The sequence below is a fragment of the Pithys albifrons genome, chromosome 14, assembly GCF_047495875.1.
Source record: "Pithys albifrons albifrons isolate INPA30051 chromosome 14, PitAlb_v1, whole genome shotgun sequence".
In the NCBI taxonomy this organism is placed as follows: domain Eukaryota; kingdom Metazoa; phylum Chordata; class Aves; order Passeriformes; family Thamnophilidae; genus Pithys; species Pithys albifrons.
The window spans coordinates 14145020-14167044 of NC_092471.1; the positions used below are offsets into that span (position 1 = coordinate 14145020).

The 22025-nt window shown below is 39.7% G+C and overlaps 1 protein-coding gene and 1 long non-coding RNA gene across 2 annotated transcripts in view; one reads left to right on the top strand and one right to left on the bottom strand.

Moving 5' to 3' along the window:
- Nucleotides 1-18668, top strand: part of LOC139678474 (uncharacterized) — a 29222-nt gene extending 10554 nt beyond the window's left edge. The window contains exons 4-5 of the long non-coding RNA XR_011699031.1: nt 6656-6738; nt 17727-18668. This is a non-coding gene — a long non-coding RNA (uncharacterized lncRNA). The remainder of the gene's footprint in view (nt 1-6655; nt 6739-17726) is intronic.
- The window catches only part of LOC139678645 (fmr1 neighbor protein-like), an 81149-nt gene that overhangs the window by 12821 nt on the left and 46303 nt on the right, over nt 1-22025 (bottom strand). The gene's annotated exons all lie outside the window — the stretch shown is intronic.

Below are 22025 nucleotides of genomic sequence, written 5' to 3' on the forward strand. Positions count from 1 at the left end.
GTCCCACAGGCCTTTTCCCAACCCACAGCCACGTGCCTCATTTCTCAGCCAAATTCTTCACCTACTGCCTAAAGAAATCATGAAAGAAGACATCTGCAATAGTTTAGCCTCCCTGGCATGACACAATCAGTAATGGCCACTGGCTCCTAACTCATCAGAGCACACTCCATTTCCATGTAATTGAGAAGCAGACTAAGTTTGCACAGATTATATGGCTGGTTTAATGAAGTTTAGTAAAATGAGCTCATTAATGCAGCTTTCAAAGGAACTTCCATTTTCTACATCGCAAGGCATGATTTTACAATCTTTCAGCACTAACATTAAAATCTCTCCAATTCTGCCATGCTGCCAAATCACAGAGTGCATGTGGAAACTCCAGAAGTTCCTCTAATTGCTTGTAAAATGCAATTGCCATCCTCTACTTCGGTGAGATGTGGCCATGACTGGCATTTCCCTGACTGTACGTGGGATCTGCTGCTCTTGCTCCCTTTTGTTTCAGGAATACAATGAGGAATGCAGAACTTACAAAACCCCAAAAAAGTAAAAATATCAGAAAGGGATCCAAATAGTTTCTAATGATACCATATATAGTATACACACACACACACTTTCATGGTTTTTCAAACATCTCTAGTTGAGTAGTTACAGTATGACTTCTAATTTCTATCCCATACTTGTTTTATCACACCCTTTGAAAACTCCCAAGGTGCTTTTGAAAGGAGGTGTTTTCTTAGACTGTCAGCACAGCACTCCAGAAAAGCAAGCAGATGCTGCTGTGGAGGGGAGCATGCAAACCACACACTAGAGTGAAATATCTAGCACAAAGATTTCTTATGACTCACTAAGATACCCAGAAGTCAATTAACCTGCTTATAGCTTGTCATTCCAAAATCCAATCCATTGTCTTGGCCAGAATGAAATTAATTTTTTCATCACTCTCTGTGGCATGATAGCACTTGTGAAGTTGTTTGTTATCAGGATGGGAAATGCCCATTGGAATGATAAAATGTGTCATCAGATCATTGGCCCAGGTATCTGCCACATTTTATTTGAAGCATGAAGCCAGCTGGAGATGGTTAAATCTCTCCAGGCAGCTGTTTTAAAATAAAGCCCACCTAGCTGCATGTAATGTAAATCAAGATAAGGCAGGGAGTTCAACACTTTTGGAGATAGCCATTGTAGGCCCTCACATCATGTCAATATGGAAAACAACAAAGGAGAAGAATGAGGAAAAAGGAATAGAATGAGGAAAAAGGAAAAGACAGTATTTGAGAGAAGTTTATTTTCTTGCTGACAGCAGCCAAACAGATGGGCAGAAATCGATGGCAAAATCTTAATATTTTTCTCATTCCTACTTGCCATAAAATGGAGCCACTAAAACACTTGTGTATTAATGAAAAAAATAAATTCAGAAATGGAAGGGATGCTTAACAAAGTTTGAAAGCCACTTCTAAAGAAATTGCACATGCAGTCTCTGTCTGCCTTACAGCCAACCAAACACATGGCAGAAGCACCAAACAACTGGGATGTTCCTCCTCTCCGCGCTTTAAAGGGGGGCAGTCTCTAGACAGATCTTCCTTCATCTTAAGAAGGTAGCACCCTGGATCACCTTTTCCTCCTGTTGTGTCCCATAGGAGCCAGAAAACCCACCTGACAGGGGGAAAGGGTCTTATTCTGAGAAGCAAAACTCACCACAGAAAAGAACAGAAAAGATCTCTTTGTTTTGAATCAAATAAAGAACTGTACTTCCCACAATGTTCTTTGGCTAAAATACTGAGGTCAAATGGATAGCCAGTTCACATCAGAAAAGGTAGTAATTATCTTTAGCTCTCCAAATAAGCATCAATCACTGCTTAATTAAGGCCACAATGTACATGGTCAGCACTAGACTTCTCTAGAGAGGAAAAGCTCACGTTGTGTACAGTTATTTCCTTTTTCTAACTAACATGTGCTTTGGTTTACATCCATATACAGGGGCTTGGGGTGAAAAATAACATCATTACTGGAAAAGAGTAAACAGCTCACAGAGAATAATTTACATGATTTAATACAGCTTCACTTTCTGTTCATAGAGCATATGTAAACACACTGTGATTTTCTCCAATTATTCAATTGAATTAACTTGACAATATGTGTATATATTAACTTGTTTACAATCTTTTATTGTGAGAATCAGTTGCAAAACACAAGATCTGAGAATGAAACTCTTTTGGTCCATTGGTCATTTTAATCATAGAAAAGTATTTCTGTTCCCTCTTTAGATAGTCTTGTAGTGGGGATGAAGAATCACCTTTGCTATGTTTGTTCAGCACCCCAAGCAATTTAGTTCCAGTCCTCCCTAGAACCTGTGCATCCTGCCATAATTCAAATTTATGAGGACAACTAGGAAACTCCCATAAAGTTAAATTTCAAAGTATCCTGGCATTATGGCATGGATCTTTGACCATTAGAGTCAGAAGAGTTACAAAGCAAAAAGTGGAAGTGCTCCAAACACTGGAAAGAGCTAATGCCTCCAATATTCATAGTCCTCTTTATGGTTAAAAGGAATAAAATGCAGCGTTTTTTGGAGAAAAATGCAGTGTTTCTCAATATAAAGTCATTCAATTAGTCTGAAAACCACATGACAGTCAGCAACCATAAAACAAAGTAGATTTTAAATTATTCTCCAGTGACCAAGACAAATAGCATTTCATTTCCTGGAGCATCTTTGACATTTGTGCTTGTTTTTTAGCACTTAGCTATGAAACTATTTCTCTAATATTTTTTCTGATCTCTAAAATTTCAGAGTCATGTAAGGAAAGAGTTGCAAAGCTATCTTAGATTCTCTTGGGGTTTTGCCAATGGCAGAAAAATGATGAGGATGGAAAGCACAGCGCTTAAGAAGATTCCCTCTTGGTATCAACCCCCCCAAAAACCACAGAGAATTCTTCTGCATAACCTTATGTTTTGTTACTCTCACTGCTTTTGCTTAAGAGCTTTGAGTAAATGGTAGAGGAGAAATCAGGAGAGAACACAGACTACAGTGCTGATGGCATTAAGCCTCAGGGATTAGTTAGAGTTTATCTCAGCACAGATGGTGATCCCCCAGAGGAGCCTTGGACTTTGGTGCATCCACGTGTTATGCAAACACAGTGCAGAGGTGGTGGCTGTCCCACAGGGGCTTAGTCTGAGTAATCACTTTCTGTACAATTACCCTCATTCAAGTTCGTCTGTAGCTTAAAGCGTCATTCAGCCTGGACTGGAATGTCAGCCTGAACTTCCAGGTAGTGATGAACAGAGTTCTTAGTTTGGTGATTACATTATTTACTTTGAATATTATTACATTAATATTGTTACTGTTATTATTATTGTTTCACTAGATTAAAATTGCTAAGGGAGATGGGGATTGACAGGAAGGTCACCCTTGAGCTAGATGTTCCCAGCCCCAATTCAGCACAAGTTGGCTACAGCCATAATTGCAGGCAACAGCACTCAGGAACAGTAAAGAGTGGGTAGAAATACACTATGGATGACCATCTCCAGCTGGAAAACTTTTACTGGGCATTTATGGTTGGATTATATCTGCTTCATACCCAGCAGTGGGTGAACATTGCCTGTGACCTTGCCATGACCGTGGCCTGCTCTTTCCATTGAACTGGGAAACTCCCTTTCTTGCTCAATATAAAACCAACCAGAGGGGAGGTTCCAAGTTTTCACCTCATTAGCTATTCTAGTGGAAAGCAGCTGTATAAAGAAATACATGCAAAATCCAGGTGTGAAGTATTTCAATGTTATAAGGTAGTTTCTAACTAGGCATTCGTCATGCATAAAAATTGAAATTTCAAAATCACTACCAAACCAAACAAGAAGGAACATCTCTGAGTATGTGTATTTTAATAGCCCACACTTGCAGAAAATGTTGGCAATGATTTTGAGAATGGACAATTTTTGTTAAGTCCCTGCTTTCCCCTCTCAGCTGTTTCTTCTATTGCTTTCTTTCTATTCAGCACCAATTTGCTGATTTGCAATCCCCAAAGACAGGTATTTTCTCTTCTTATTTGACTCCAATTTTGGCTGGACCTCAAACCAAAGCCTGTGTGTTCTCTGCTCAGAGATTCATTATTAAGTACAGTCTAGTGGTTCTTGCGTCCTGCCTTTTATTTTCCCAGGCCTAAATCCACAGGGGGACTAATAAGCCTGAAGTGGAACATGGGTGGAATTTAGGCACTTATGTAGAAGAGCATAATTCCTAAAACATCCTACATAAAGCCTGGCTGGAGTCTCCAGATATCTAAATTTGCATTTCTAAAGTCCATAGGCATTTAAGTTGCCTGTCAATAAGCGCTGCCCTTCCAGAACAGCACAGTAAGTTGGTGCCTCGCCTGCTCAGGGGCTCTCCAATTTGTCAGACCACACAGTCCAAATCGCTGCAGGAGCCAGAGCCTGACGTCCAAACCAAGTTGGGCGTTCACAGAGGCAAATGAGTTGCACAAAGAAGTGCAGCAGTGAGGGCAGCTTTCCTTCACCTGGGTGGTGCTGTCTGACCCACACTGGCTCTGCTCAGCCTCTTGCATAGGATGCAGGAGACTCAGGCTAACCAGTCTTTCAGGAAATGGAGTTTAAAACCACCTCTCCCACCTTGTAAGAGAACAAGTGGCTCTTCTGGCCTCTGGGACTCCTCACTCTTAAAGCTGAAGTTGCAACTTTGTGCAGAAAAGCATTTCCAATTCCCTGTTTCAGAGGAAGAAAACTACAACATGCGTGTCTCAAACACCCTAAACTCGGGGAGGAGTTTTAGTCTGCACTCCCAACATTTTTCAGTTATTTTACATCAGATTATCCTTGGAAAGGATAGAAAAAAATTATGTAAGATTTGCTTTAAGCACAGAGTGCTTCCCATCACTTTGGGGAGCTAAGACACACTGTTTGCAGTCTTGGTTGAGGGCTGACACAAGGAAGTTTTGTCAGTGAACAGCCCTTCTGAGGTGCCCATCTTTGCCCATACAAAGTATTTTTAAGCCTTTAATTCAGACTCACATCTTTCACAGGTGGTCAGGCCCTCTAAAGCTGAGTACAGCTTTGACAAGCATCTGACACAGAAACCATAAACAGAGCCAAGGTTCAGTACCATTTTCTTCTCCAGGTGAGCAGTCCTTCAGTGTTTTCAATCTGCAAATTAGAAAGCAAAATGTAAATGGTCTCTCTCTCCCTATTCCATGGCATGAGATGGACAAGAACAGGCACTATGTGTCTATAACAGATGGGCAGACACATCAGGTTCCTGAGAGCAGATGTTTTGGGGTGCGGGTGATTTAAGCCTCTGCCTGCCTGATCTATATGTTCTGGTGACTGGGAAACGGAGCTATCCTGCATGTACCCCAGCAGATAAGGACAGACACAGCCAGGACATTCATTAATGCTTCTCTGAGAATATGACACAAATTAAGAAATTAGTAAATTGCCCTCTGACACAGTGTTAAGTTCTAAATATTCAATCCACACATTTTAGGAGCTTGCTGACAAGCTGGAAATGATCCAGAAACACTTTTGCAAAGATTTCAAGACTGCAGAACCCATCCTGTTGTTGGATATTCCAGAAACCATCTGTTTAGATTGTGCCGGAGAAGGTCAGGGGGTGATTCACTCATGGTCCCTAAGTAAGGAAGAATAATCCTTATTAAGATAAAGCATTAGTGAAAACACAGAAATGAAGTTTTCATGTAGAGAGGAAAGAAGCTTTCATATCTTTCATAATAGTGACAATAATGGAGATATCTGGCTGCATATTTACAGTTGGAATTAATTCCTCTACATTTGAATTCTGTTCTGCATTTCAATATCTGTTCTCTGGGATGTGCTCTCAGACAAAATAAGAGCAAAGACTGGACACAGAAATAAATGGGGGTAAGTCTATGGCACTGGTGGTGCCAGTAATCTTAAGGTCATTAGAATAGTTCAAGCTATTTTTAAGAACCTATACATCTTTTGGGAGAATTCCTCAATTATTTGCATCACTATGCAGTACTTTTTCTGTCACAGTTTTACTTTGAGTCTCCCAACAAAACATATTATTTTCCATCTCATTCTCCAAGACTGTCTTTTTGGCAGGGATTGTCAGAGTTTTTTATACTCTAAGGATGTCAGAAGGTTCTGCATTTTGTCAAACTTTGTGGTAAATAACTCAAACATTTACTTTCCTGTTTCTCTGTCTGCTTCACAGATAGAGTGCAGGACCTTTTCTCAAAGTCAGTATATCATGTCCTGGATCTATAAGGCGGTACTAGGAATAATTTGCATGGTTTCTAAGGCAGTGAACAAGATGTAAATTCAATGAGCAAGGCTGGTAAAGTCATTAGTGGCTGTACATAGACATTGTGGTGGTCTAACAGTCACCCTGAGGATTTCTATTCTCCTGCCCCTGGGGTGGACAGTGTGGCCCATCCCTATGCCCTGCTCAGACAGCCACCACCTCCCATACCTTTACCCCCACTGGCAATGTGGTACCTGCTGCCTCTGTAACAATGAGTTGCCTACACGTGGTTCTGTAAAACAGATCATACATACAAAGAAACAAACCACAACTCCAGCAATTAAGGGGGACACTACAGGTGACTTGAAAGAAGATAGAAATCTCTGCTATGTCATATATCTTTTGTTCCCAAAATTTCTGTTCCAGAGCCACAAGTGCAAGCATCAATGGATCAGTTCCTGAACAAGAAACAATGCACTTCCAAATCACTCTGCAAAGCAGTAATGAAGGTAAAATTTAATTTATTTCAATTGAGGAGGTTTATGAGTTATTACTTACAAGCTTTGCTAGCAGCCACTATCTGGGGCTTTTTTCAAACTCCATCTGAGGCACAGAAGCAGAGAGTTATGAAAAGCTACCTGACTGATGTGTTGAGCTCCTGGATTTCTACCATGCCAGGACTGAGTGATCTTACAGCTTAGTAATGACAGGAATGATTACCTCTCAGGATGGATGTAATGCTACATTTCAGGGCTTAGGTGCATAACTGCTTTCCTCTTATTATATCTCCCTTTTGTGCTCCATGTATTCTAGTCAATGGCACTGTAATTTCCCAAGCAACTCCTGCTTTCATACAGAGCCCTGCTAATGACTCTGCCTTGCCTCATTTTCTCCTCAACAAAATGAATAGCTCCCCTGCCCTAACCAAAGACTGTTTTTATTTCTCCTCCTTTATTTTTGTGCTTTCTGTTATGGACCCTAAAGATCTGGCTATTTTCAAAATTTGATGAATTCAGTGCTGAGGAAAAGATCCACACCATTGGCCTGGGATGCCAGAGGACCACAGCTATCCATGGGACCCTGGTGCTGAGCTCCAGGCACTGCTGCCTGCACCATGGTGCCCCAGCAGTAACTGGATCTTACTGGGATGAAGCAGACAGCAGGAAGGGGGCGCACTGTTTTGGGGAGTTACAGCAGAGCATGACATGTGGACTCTGGACTATGAGAGGTGTATAATCTGCAGACCTATGAACTGAGGCAGATGAGCTACAGGATACAGTGACCAGCCCAAAACTAAACACAAAGTGTGTAAAGCTGCAGTCATTTCAGACTTGGGTCCATCACTTGGCATGAAACACCCTCCACCTCAGCCAGAGGTGAAGCATCCTCCAACATCAGATATTACACATACACTGATACTGCTGCCTCACTTTTATTTTTTCCTGTTTGTTATTTTAAATATTGTCTATGAGGCTTCAGAAAGCAAATCCCATGCTGATCCCCCACAGATATTTATCAGATACAAAATGCAGTATCAGATCTAAAAGCACTGACAGCTCTCTCAGTCCCAAGCTGGTTTCCCCTTGCTTGGGAAGGTAAGAAAGGTTTATTCCTCAAGCTGCTTGTACACAAGGCAGGTATTGAGAGGTACATTCATGATGATAAGGGAAATCTTCCAAGACATGGGAGCCCAACAGTGTAAATCAAACACTTTGCTCACTTTACTCCTATGATTTTTCCTCTCCTATATTTTACAGCTCTTCATTATTTTATTTCTTGCTCTACCATGCAAATTCATGGAATGCAATAGCTGCTGTTTTCTTTCCCCTTGCTCCTCCACTGATGGCTTTTTCCTTCCAGTACGTAACATTTTCAAAATTATGGTATTTTTTTTGTATCTACTGGCTTTTTCTTTTCTTAACATATGTCCAAATAAAGAAGCTGACAATATAAACAACACTTGCAACCTTATTTTTGCATTCACTTCATGCAGAAAGTATTCCTACTCACGGCACACTTACTAAAGCACAATATCTCTTTAAATCACTCTGAACATAATATCTTTAAAGCACTGATTAAGTAGTTGCCCCTATCAATGTAACTACTGCCTGCTAAGTGTGCTGTTAAATCAGCAGCTCATCAAATGGCCTGATGCTAGGATGTAACAAGTTTCTGATGGAGTTGTGCTCCTTCAAAGAACAAGCATTTTTTTCATCACCCTCTTAGTCACCTAATTTGACTGAGATCTAAGATCCTAATGCATCAATCTTGTTAATTCTCTTGCCAGTACATAAGAAATTGAAGCAATAAACCACAACCTGTTTGTAGTGGTGTTAACATTATTATGTAGTACACCAGCTGACAGGAGCACCTTTTCTATTAAACTTCAGCCAATACAACAAGCCTGTAGCTCTTGGGAGTGTCTATCTTGTCATGTCTTCTTTCTTTGCTTCTTTCTAAATCACTGATGACTCACACAGACTACTGACCTTACATTCACTTTACTCAGTGTTGGGGTTTGCATCGAACAACGACATGGTCTCATTTCTATTGTACTTTCTCTTTGAGAAACTCTATTATTTATGTACCACTAATGTTGAGACTCCAGTTCAAACCAGCAGGTGCTAAACATCCCAGCAGAAGGGTCCCAAAATTTCTAATGGGGTTAAAAATATTTTTTTCTCTAATCTGACTTCCCTGAGTAGTTGAACCTTTTTTGTTCAAGCATTTATAAAAGGAAATAACTCAGACAAATAGCATCTGTTTCAAAATGTCAGCCATAAAGCTAAAGTTTGGCAAAGTTGTATATACAACTAAAAATATAACACAGCATATGATATCATGCAGTGCTGACGAACTGTAAGCATCACTGGTAACAGCTCACCCTTGACAAACAGGCTCCATCATAACGAAAGATGTTCAGTTTCAAAATTGGACAAAAAAGCTAATGAAAGCGAAGCACCATGTAAAAGCCTCAATGAAAAATATTCAGAATGAAAATCATAAGACAGGATTTTAATGAAAGCTTTGTCTGAATAAAGGCTACAGCACTGCAGCCCTTGGGAATCAGAGTGGTGCTGACACATGGGAAAAGGGAGAGAGGGAGTTCTGAGGGCTTTCCCCCCCCCTGCTCATACATTTGGGGCAAATGCTGAGTTGTTTCATCCTTTCTGCAACCTAGTTTTCCCATTCTTAATTATAGTGTATTGTTTCCTCCCAGAAAAAACCCATACCCTTCCTCATTTGCCAGAACATGCATATTCCCCATTGGTGGTTGTTAGAGATACCCTACTAGTATATAACTTTCCATGTGAGGGCTGCCATGGTAACACAATTTACTGTGTACCAGGGTTAATATGTGCATAGACACAGAATAATGTGCAGACACACAAATTACTGTTTCCCTATGGACTGCTTCTTCTGGCACTGATTTTGCTGCTGTTGTTGGACACATGCTTTACATATTAGAGACAGAAAAAAACCTTTTTGCATTTTAACTTGTATGCTGAATGTTGGGATATATACAGAGATGTGTTCTTTACACTTGGGGCGGGGGGGGGGAGACAGAGGTTGCAAAATCACACATATATTTGTGCTCCTGAAAATGCTACATGCAAGTAAATTCAGAACTGATTCCAGGTATTTTTACATATGGCAAACTAACTGCTTTAAAGGTCAGGTCCACTCACAATTACAAAAAAAATTTCTTTTTCCCAAACATGGAATGTATCATTTTTAAAATAAATGAATGAGGCAAAATAAAAGCTTTGCAAAATATCAATGGGATTTCCTACTCTGCAGCTGTGTGCTATTACCAGCTATAGTATATCACTCAAAGGCTGCTTTTAGAGGGGTAACTGTCAGCCTACAGGGATTAAGATTGAGAATTTGCAATTCATCATCTTTATTTGGAAGTCTGGTAGCTTGCCTGCCCAAATTAAATACTTTCTCTATCACAAGTATACTTTTCAATTAGTTAGAAACATGGACTGCATTTGATTTCAATAAATAAACAAATTATAAACTCTTGAATCTTTATTAATTTAAATCAACAGTTTAAAATTCAGTCTTGCAAAGTACATGACACTCTCAGATATCTTAATATAATTACCCCAACCTATTTCTCGGATTGTCAGAATCTCAAACATCAACTCAATTGCTTCAAATATGGCACACTTTATGCAAACTCTTGGCATCAAGTAGCTTTAGGATTTTACCACAGAAGTTTTGCTAAGGGTGACACCAAAAGCAAAATCAGACCTGCATGTTCCCACCCTCTTTCTTTTCTGTCTCCTGAGTGCAAATTTGCACTTAGGAGTAACATTACTTTTTCTGCTTTAAAGACTCCCAGTAATTTGTAGAAATGGATTTGCAACCAGAGTAATGTGAAACCCTCTTTGCTGTTTTCAGCACTGTTTATGGCATTCAGGGAAGGCAGGGCAGGGGGGATGAAAGTACCACTTTTATCACAGGTTAGCTGACCTGTGCACAGGCAGGGAAACAAAAACCCACCAGAGACTGAAGTAGTGGAGCCTATTGCGTAGATTACAGCAATTGGTGCAATCACTGAAATTCTGGCTCTGCACTGCAAGACCAGCTCATGTATTTAACACATATCCATATGTGTGTGTTATACATGACTTATAGATGCACACACAGGTACTCGTTTACACAGGCACAGAGGTGTGTTTATGCATCCACGTGCATTGGTAGGTCCTGGGCTATGTGGACTGGGGGCAGCTGCAGTAGGTGTCATATGTATGACTGGAGAATGTGTTTCCTGAAAGGGCTTGAGAAGGTACAGGAGGTAGGACTATCCTTGATTTAATTTAGCACCACATTTCTAAGATGGTTATTGATTATTGGGTGAGTTGTGTGGATATTAAAATCTAATACAGTGCAAACCTCTGCTCGTCTGACTCCATGCTTCCTGGAGCATGAGATGGAACCTTTGTAGATTTTGGGCTGCAAAATTTCCATGGCCTTTACAAGGGATTGTAAGATACGCAAGTGTGCATGATGACATACCATGTATCATCACCATCTCTTGCAGACAAGGCACTCATGGGTGCTTAGGAGCTTTGTAGCTGTGGGTGTTCAGTGTCAGCTCAAGGCAGATTAATTCAGGTTCAGTGTCATGCTGCCAAGAGCTACATGGATTTTATGGCAGATAGAGCCCTCAAAGTATAAGTATCTCTTACTCTGAGTAGGATTTAGTGTTTCTAGAACACCCCCTTCACCCCCCACCTCACCTAATTTTTACTTCATGGTCATACAGTCCTACTTCCAACCCTTTGGCTAGACACCAGCTCCTACAAATTCCTACATGAATCTCTCTGCTATCTCTGAATTCTCCCAGCTCCAGTCTCCTAGAAGGAGACCACAGGCCTTTTTGTTTTCAGTACTGGATTCTCCATTAAAACCATGAACCCTTACAGCTTGAACTCCAGTTAATGAAACATAACCACACGACGAGGTATCCAGCTATGGGCACAAAGGAGAGAAGAAATAAATCCAGATAAAATAAACAAGTGCTATATTGCAGTGGTTAAATGATTAAAACAGCAAGGACTAACTGCACGTCAGACTGTTCGTCCTGTAGTGAAAGGAAGTGTGGAGAGGAAATCTCCTTTGGTAACCATAAACAGAGTAAAAGCACACATAGGACACAACATATTATTCACCAGCTGTAATTGCTTCCTGTCAAAAATGGACAAACAGACAAAAGTCATTAATCTGACTTATCCCCAGGTTTTATCGAGGAGAGAGAAACTTGGTGGCAGAGGTCAAGCATGAAGCTCTCCAACCTACCCACGGAAACAGGGAAAACAAGAGTCAGCTGCAGATGAGGAAGGGTGCCCCAGGCTGGCACTCTTCCAGGATGCTCAGTCTCATGAGGGGAGTAATCCAGTGCTGCCCTGGCAGCACGTGGTGTGGCACAAACTACACCCCAAGGTGACACTGTAGTCTTTCAGTGGTTGACTCCTTGGGTCAGGCAACACAAGTGACCCCAGTTCACAGCCCCTCAGTGCAGCCCAGCCACTGAGACAGGTTCGAGGTACAAGCCAGCAGCCAGTTTTGGCATGTCGACTCACAGCAGTTTGGGAATACTGTTAATCTAACCCACATACAAACAGCTTTGTCCTCTGTAAATCTCCAAATGTTGGGTAGAATGTAGTCCTAATGAAAGACCACCAGTGATTTAACCACGCCTTTGTAATTTATGTAACTTGTGCAACAAATGCACAATGGGTTCTCCTTCTGTTCACCCGTAACATGACATGATACTCATCTTCAAATAAGAAACATTAGCAACTGCACACATGGTTTTACAAAGTGTCAATTTTCCTTTGTCTGACACCAACCTCCAGAACACAAAACAAGCTGACAGATCAGTCCAAACTAACTCATATTTTGTGTGCAACAATTGGTTGCTAATCATTAATCTAGTTGAAAGGTTATAAATACCACAGAGAAAGCAGATTCATTCTTCCTTTTCAGTGCTATAGAAAAATAATATGGTGGATTCATTCCATTAATTACAAAAATAATTGAAAAGTGTGTGCTTTCTGTATTTTATTACACAGGAGAAATATACTCAAATCCATTAAGAAGCTCTGCCTATGATAGATAGTTCTGGACTGAAGTTCTTTATTGGCATGATCTGACAGCCCCTAGGCATTTCAAAAGAAATTCCCTGCTGGCACTGAGGTTGTGTTTTGCCCAAGTTGTGCCAGCTTCTCCCCTGTTGTCCCTGAGGAACACCAGTGGCCGTGCTGGGGGCTCTGCTGCTGATCCTTTTAATGGCCATGTTTGAAGCTGACAGAAATGGACCAATTTGTATTTTTAACTCAATCTCTGTTTTCTAATTAATTCATAATTTGTTTTCCTCCTAGTGAGTTTTTCCAAAGTGTTTCCGGTAGTTTCTCTGGGATTTATGAAATACTGTAATAAGGAGAGTGGAGGCTTTTAAGGACATTTCTGCTCTATCTGGTACTGCACGTGTCTACCTGCAGACACACTGCTGTGAGGGTCATGTAAAAACTGAAACAAATGCAACAAAAACCATTTCAGATTAAACATGATGATTCATTTTCCCCTTTTTCCTTATTCACAGAGTTCTTTGCAAAACAAACGCATCATCTTTCACCAGTACAAGAGCAGCTTTCCCTTGCAAAGTCATGATGCAAGAAACTACTGAACATCAGGATGGCTTTAGTGCCATTCAATTCAAGGTCGGGACATGACATGTGCAGTACCTGAGTTTTTGCTGCCTTGTATATAATCTCAGAGAGATATCCAAAATTAACAAATGACTTTAAAATAAAAAATCAAATTCTAGAAAAAAAAAAGAAAAAGCACAGTCTCTGCTGTGTAGGTATTGTATCTGTTCATCCAATTTTTGAGTGCCATAAAATTGGGTTAAATATAATGTTACACGTTACATTTCCAAGCTGTGTTTCAGGAGAGGCCTTTTAATGTGTCCTCATGGGAAAATCATGCCACAGTTTAAGTGGTGACATTTCAGAAAGCAGAAAAGTTGCACAGTATGAAATTGTCTGACTGTGGAAGAGATGAATAAGCTATTTATTACGATAAGTACTAGTTATGTCCAATCATTCAGAATTTACTCTGTAATGTGTGCAAGGGGAATGCAAGCTATTTAGTTTGCAATTAAGTGCACCTCAGCTATTGAAATGATGAAGAAAGAGTAGGAGAAACAAAAAAAAATCTTACAAGTGAGCTGTGAGAGGGGTAAAAAAGCAGCTCTTAATTTTTTGTGACAGACATAACAGGTGAATCAGAAAGAACAGACACATTGCAGGCCTCAGGTTCTGGAAGAATAAGAGAATGAGTTAAACATCAGCAGACAGGTCAGTATAATTTACAAAAGTAAAACCTATACTCTCACAATTTCTTCTCAGATTACTGAGAAGAATCCAAGCCCCAGTTTAAGGCTGATACTGGAACAATTCTCATACAAAATTTGACTCACTTTCTCAGGAAAACTAAATGCTTCCTGTGGAAATTCTGCTTAAAGGGGAACTCTGAACACCACCAGGCTTTTCCACCCTCATGTAAATCTCAGAGACCAGCGGGGAAGGTTTCAAGAGCCCACTGAAAGCAAAAGCTGCACAGAGAATGTAAATGGAAAGCAGAACCACCTGAGCAGCAATTTGTGGTTCTTCCAGCTACCTACCCATTCATGAAGCGAAAAACAATCACATTTACTGACTGCACCAGAACAGAGATTACAGGAAACTCCACTTAGAAATATGCAGAAATTAAAGTTTCAGATTTCAGTTTAAATATGTACATTTGCAAACATGCCCACACTCACAGCCAGTGATTCTCCAGATGTTCACTGTTTTACAGAAAGCTACAAGACACGCTAAGTCAAGAAAGATAAGTTTGCCTGTGATTCTTCACTCTGCTGCCTGGGTACAAAATCCTCACAACATGAATAAATATCATCACTTCAGTTATGCTATGGCAAGATCAGTCTGAGTCCAGTTAGATACGTTTTTTAAGCAAACCTGGTTTACATTCATTATTTTTAATGGTTGTACCTGAATTCATTTAAATTGTTTGCAAAAGAACCCTATCTGTGGATTTCAGAGAAAGCTGAAAGGTGATTGAACTGCATAGGTGTCTAGGCCAGTCATGTCCTCTTGAATCTTCTACAGACCTGGGGAGAGGACAAGAGTGATAACATGCACCTGAACTTCAGTGGTGCCGAGTTTTACATTATCCATAAATCATTCCCTTTCTGTGCCATCTCACTGACAATGACACTGGTGATCCAAGTATTGCATTTGGACTTGCTGAAGAAGCAAGAGCAGCATCCATTAAATCTGTATATGGAAGCTCCTGTACAAAGGTCACATTCTTGGTTCACTGTGCCTGAACTTAAATGGTGCCAAATACTTTATTTTGGCATAACAATATGGTACAGAACTTTGAGAAATTCACTTTCCAAGCTGTGCTTCCCAGTAATTGCTGGAAGTTACAAACCTCAGCTCCACAAATCCTTGGAATGAAAACAAAGAATAAAGACTCTGTGTAAAGCAGAAGACATAACCAGATCACAGATTAAAATATAGAAGGGTGATTAAAACACCAAGAGAATGTAGAGCTTTTCCTTATTCATTATGACATTACACAAATTAGGAGCATCCAAGTACTGCAGGGTCGCCACTAATAAATAATGATGAGAAGTTCAGTTTTCAAGTTGTATATTATCGTGAAAATTTGGCTAATAATTTTGCACCTGTGTACTATAATTACATGTTTCCTCTTAAATTTTAATGCAGTTAATTAACATATGATTAGCATATTTTTAAGGAGTGGAAGAAAGATCACATATTGCTTCTTCTGGATTTGGAGAGGAGGCACTTTATTATGAAGCAGAATTTCTGTTGAACACTCATGGAAAAATACTGTCTATATCACAATTGGTTTCAAAAGAAAGTGAAGCTTTTACCAGGTGTCACTCCAGTAACAACGAGTATCAAGACTTCCATTACTTTTGTCTAATCAGTGAATATAGTTACAAATTATTTATATACCTGCAACTATATTCATAAAGCTTCAGAAGGCACTCACTATTTTCCAGAAACAGTTTAGATTGCTTAGAATGAATTATATATGTAACATTCATTAGTTAACATGGCTTTCCAGTAATGTCACCACCAACAATATTAAGAGAAACTTCATGAAGTTTCATAATGAGCTACAGAGATGAGTATTTCATTACCAACTGAAAAACTGTTGAAAAATAACAGATATTTTTGTCAAGGTTTGCATGCTAGAAATAGTCTTCTCATTTATTTATTTAGTTTAGCTGTACTTAATGGTTCCAGTAAAGAGACGTTGAGTGGCATTTCAAAGAGGAGGAGGAATCATTAGGAATAATAAGTTGCATTTCAGATAGCAGTGAAAGCAAGCATTCAAGCTTAATTTGTAAAAGCATTTAAGAGACTGGATGGTGCTTAGAAAGTAAGGCAAAGATACATCAGTGCATTTTTTAGGATGCTGAATGCAGTGTAGAGTCATTTTAAAAGCCCAACTCTTTCTCCTAGTTGAGTTGATAATCCAAAGACAAACTGCAGTGTCACAAAAACTCATAAAACTCTGGTTGCAGATCTGTGAACCCAAATGTTTATCTTCCAAAGCTCATGAAGAAAAAGAGGATTGTATTTGAAAGGCTGCTGTTGAGTAAGTTCAGTAGCACCTCCCACAATGGACCTCTCTGTCCTTCGCTATGTACTTCATGTGTTCTGCTTCATTTTGAGAATTTATAAACAGATGGTGAAAACTGTTGTTCTGTGACAATTTTTTTCTGTAATCTTCTCTTTCTCTATGCGTTTCTATTTTTTTTCCTTCAGTATGCTGTTCCCTTCCACTTATTTCTTCTGTTCCATTGGTTAGGTGATGGAAGCAATGGAGACAATGCCTACCAGCAGTGTATGTTGAGAAAAATGTATCATAGAAAAGGATAATCATAAAATAAATTGGATTATAGTTTTCAATATACTGAAATTCATGATCATGTTTTTCTCACCCTAGCAAGTATTCCAAAGGTTTGGCCACTTCTCAGGACAACTCCCTCATGTGCTCATGAACTTATGGCTATTTTTAAAGATTTCAATGCCCAGAAGAACGCAGATACCATGGAAAATCATCACTAGAGAGAAAGAGACAGGCAGTCTTTCAATCTATGCAGGGCTACTTACTTGGAAGACTGAATTAATTTTTCTTCTGTATCAACAAAGATGTAGTGAAAGAAGAGCACATGAAATTTGCTGGAATTCATTCAAGACATGCGGTTCCATTCCTAGGCCATATGCCCTGAAAATCACTCAGGAAACTTTCTCATATGTAAAACGGGTTGAATTAAACCAATCTTTTCCCCAAAGACATTGTGAGATTAAACATAATATTATTTTAATTTTTAAAAATACATTGTGCATTAAGAAAATATTGTACTTTCCCCGAAAAATACTGTATTTCTAATGTGGCCAGTAGTCACATTAAAAAAAAAAAAAAGAAGGAAAAAAGGATAATGCTGAAGGACTAATCTTCTATTGATAATTGTGCTTATCCCATAAAGTTTTTTGAGTAACACTTTTCTCCTAAATTAATATAGCCCCAAAGGCCTTTGTTTCAAATATCATTTCTAATTATGCATGGTTTGTAAATGTGATCACAAATAAAGATGAGAAGAAAGCAGGCTTGCTGTTTAATGAATTGGATGGCAATAGTGGATTTTAAAGATGTATAGAAATGGATATGAACACCCCTATCTTCAGTCTAACATTTAGATTTTGTCAGAGGTAGGATTTTAATTTGCTTGGTAATAAATTTGTGTAAATAGCTTTACACACACAGTCTTTGCTCACAGTGAACAGAATGCAGGATTAACAAGAAAAATGCTGTGAAAGAGAGAGGTGAAGGTGCTTCCTTTTTATTGACTTTTCCTATTAACTCTGTACAGGATGAGACCTCCCCAGCAACTGCACTGATATCTGGAAGGCTGAAATGCAGACTAGATCTTGGGTGACAACTTCTACTGGGTATTTGCACTCCAGCAGAGCAGGTCCATCTTCCCTTGAGATGAAGAATAAAACCCTTGACACCTGTTGTTAGAGCACAACACACTATTGCAGGCACAGTCCCCTGTAAGGTTTTTGCTAAGCCACAAACACAGTGCTGCACTCTAAATTCAGTTTGACTGAAGGATGGAGTACCATTGAGGATTTTCCTTGTGTACACCCACAAAGAATGACACAAGGAACGTTTTGTATAGAAAACTTGTCCAATTCTCCTGTACTGGAGAATTTAAAAAAAAAACAAACAAAACAAAACCATAAAAAATATAGAATTCCCTTCCTCCAATCTTGCCCTGTGTGTGTCCTTCGACCATCATAGCTGTCATTCTACCAGATCTAGTAACGTTTTCTTTTGATTATTGTCAGAGGAGACCTAGTGGATCAAATGGCAAAAGTATTACAAGTGATGGGTGGATGAAGATGCAGAAGTCCAAGAACCGGGAAAACCCCAAAAGAAGCTCGATAAGGACAACGGGGGCTTTAGGAGTTACTTGGACATTTCCCCAGTTTAATTGTTATATATCCTAAGATGGTTACCCTTGTCTTTTTTCCCTTAGTCATCCCTGTCCAGGTTTCTCCTTCCCACAGACCCTCAGGGCATTTTCCCGCCAACCCTCTCCTGATTGGTCCCCGGTTGGTGCAGTGCACCACTTCCCTTATATGGTTATGTTCTCCTATTGGTTCTCCCCTCGTTCCTCCCCTTAATTTGCATGTCCACCAATGAGATGCATTGCTCCTCCCTGTCTCCTCCCCTTACTCCGCCCATGTTCTGGAAAGTCCCATGCTACCCTATATAAGTCCGGGCACCCCAATAAACTTCGCTTCTTCTCGTGGACTCTCGCCTCGTGTGGACCTCTTCCTTTGGGGAATTGTCGCCGGGTTGGGAGTGGGAGGAGCCATCCCTGAGCTTCCAAGGAGCTGGTCCCTCGAGCGCACATGCTATTGCTCTTCGAGCCCTTCTCCTGGGAGCGTCACCCATTCACCGTATCGGTGCCAATCAATCATTCACCGATAGATTATTATTTTTAAATTGTGCAGCAGTGTTACTTTGCTTATAATGTGTCTGTGTTTCCCATGCTCTTTAATGTGGACCAATTTCTGAAAGTATCTGTAATGTAGGACTCCCTACACAACTCCTGGCTTGTCAGGATTTAGCCACACATTAACATCATCACACTTTACTCAGCTTTCAGTGTGTTGCAAAGAGAAAAACAGACACATGAAGTGAAGGCTTCAGGAAATGCCAGGCAGCCATCGTCATAGATACCAGTGAGATCTGCTCTAGCAGGGGCCTGCCAATGGAGCACTACAGCAACACTCACATACATTTACAATATGAAATGCATTTCAATTCCTAAGCACAGCTGACGCTTCAGCTCCTCTGTTACTCCAACAAGTTTTACACCAGAACAAGTGCATCTGCTTCTGAATTACCCACACTTTTGTTAGAACATGAGCTGGCCCTGAATGCATAGAGAGGTTAAACAATACATGGTGGAAAGGAACACCCAGACAGCCAACACCTCCACAACTACCTTTGAATACTAAACAATGCACCGCAGAGACTCGAATATTCCGTGTTTGTCCTTTAATCACCAAACACCACTTTTTAAAATTTAAATTCATGCCTTTGAGTCAGTTTTTGTTGCCAAAAGCAACAGGTCTTAACAGATACAGTGTGAAACCTATTGTTTAGAACTGGCACTAACTGTTCTTCCTCCTTCTGTAGCAGTAGGGAGTTTTTCCAGGTATGTGGGAGGCAAGCTGCTTGGAGCCATTATATTGCTCATTCTCCGCATGATCTCCTTCATTAAATAATCTTTTAATGCAACATTAATAGTAATTGCAAGATTACAGTTCAAAATATTTGATAACATCACACTATGGAGTTGAAAAGCTACCAATGTGCTCTCTAAAGCCAGCTGTGGGGGGCAACCCTGCTGTGAGACACCACCAGGCCCTGGAACTGAAAGCATTGCAATTCCCTGTGTTATTTCTGTTCCAGGCCTGGATGTCTCAAAGGTGATAAGTGGTACAGCCCAGCAACAGAGGGCAGAAGGAAGGAAAGCAACCAGTTAATTAATTTTTTACGTTGAACTTTTTAAGGATATGTGCATAGACATTTTTTTTATTGATTCACAAAGTGAAAGGCTGTCAATCACCTATTAGAGGTGATATTTATGTACCAGTACTTGCATTCATAATGATTGACTATCCATAAGTATTTAGAAATGTGAAATTATTCCATTCTTATCATCTACATTGAGTCATGTGCTTCTGCTTTTTCTCATATATATATATATATAAATGTTGATTAATGAGGTATTTTATGTTAAATTCTGCAAAGTGTTAACAAAAAAATGCTTAAATCTACTGTTCTTTCCAAGTCAAATAGCCCTTCTACTGTGAGTAGTATTGATTCCTTTTGACTGGTGACTCCTTCAGAAGAAAGGCTAAATTGTAAGCCATTGCTCAATCCAAATATTTAGGTGTAGTGCAACTCTCTTTGTCCATTCTCTCCCACCTAAGTATCCACCAGTGTTCTCAAAATTGTTCACCTACAGAATTGAAAAAAAATGCCCCTTTCCTCTTCCTTTTTAATATTAATCTATATGAAGCTTTATATTGGTCCTAACTTTGCAAATCAGTTAGTAGTAGTGGTAACAATAAAAACATTTTCTACCTGCAAAACTAAACTGAATAACAGTTGAAAGAATATGCTACCAACTCACTGGTTCTTATTTTTGCTGTATAAAAATCCCTTAACACTGGACTCTCAATTGTTGTTGAGATGAAATAATCAAAACCTTTGCATCAGGGAGCATGACAAGGTGGAACGGACACACAGAGCAAGTCACAATTTGCATTTACACAGGGTGTGTTGAGAAGAGTTCTTACAGGAGCTTCATAACAGCACAGAGTTAATCAGCACTGCAGAAAGGCCTAAAGCCAAGTCCTTGAATGACTGACTGCATTAATCCAGTTGAACTGTTCAAGAGTCACCAGACACCCAGGCTGAGGAATACAGTTCATCTTATGGGCAAAAACATTCAGAAACTCCATTTAAAAACCTTCTCTTGTCTAAATTGTCTTAATATAACATAACTAGCTCAGCATAACTAATGCTTAATTCAACATAACTAACATAACTAGAATAACCATTCAAGAGCAGCTTTATTTTGGAGTTAGGTAACCAAACTCCTAAACTCAGCAGGGAACAGTGAGGATAAGAGCTCTCCAGAGACCATGGAACATGATTTGTCCTGGATGGACATCATTGTTGCCTTCCATTACTGTGAGGTGTTCAGTCTTAAATTCGGGGGAAAAAAAGGTTTTTAGAAGCCATTTCCTGACAGAGACTATTTGTGATCACTTTCTCTCAGCAGGACAAAGCTGCTCTTTCATTGCTAACATAACCTACCACTTATCTGCAGCAGGCTTTCACAGAAATAGCTGAACTACAGTTTTGTTTTCTCATTCCCTGTCTTGAAATAAAAATAGGTGAAAACAGATATGCCCCAAATTTTCAGAATTGTGGGATTTGGCAGTGTAGCCAAACTCTCCTTGAATATATATATCAACACTCATGGTTAGCATAAAGAAATCTGCAACATATCAGAACACAGATATAGGGAGTGACGTTACAGCTGTGCAAGGCATTTCCAACCAAACAATTTTTTAGTGTTAGAAAGAACATGGAAAAGCCAAAAACGTGGTTATGAGTCCAGCATGGAATTGCCAGACAAAGTTGGATCAGTATATGCAGAACCTAGAGGAAGTGTCATCAGCATCAGGAGTTTGCCAGTATGGAATGGATTTGTTAACAATAGGATAGAGGCTGTAAAGGAGCCCATTAGCAGGGCAACAGAGACAGCTCAGAAAAGATGCAGAGGTACAAATTCCAACCTCAGACCCATGACAAAGCCTAATCCCAGTCAACACAGTCATAATAAAGTTCTTCATCACTCAGACTGTGAAGTGAGAGGCCCATCACACTGCCTGAGCTGTTGTTGACCATAAACTCACCATGTCTAAGCCATATTGGCCCTACTAGTCCATAAACACCAAAGCATTGTCAGGCTTGGGCAGGCTGTTAACATTGTATGGCAGCTGAAGAAATTCCAATAATTGATTTACTGAGTTGCAGACACAGACAAATAAGAAGTCTTATCATTGCCATTAAT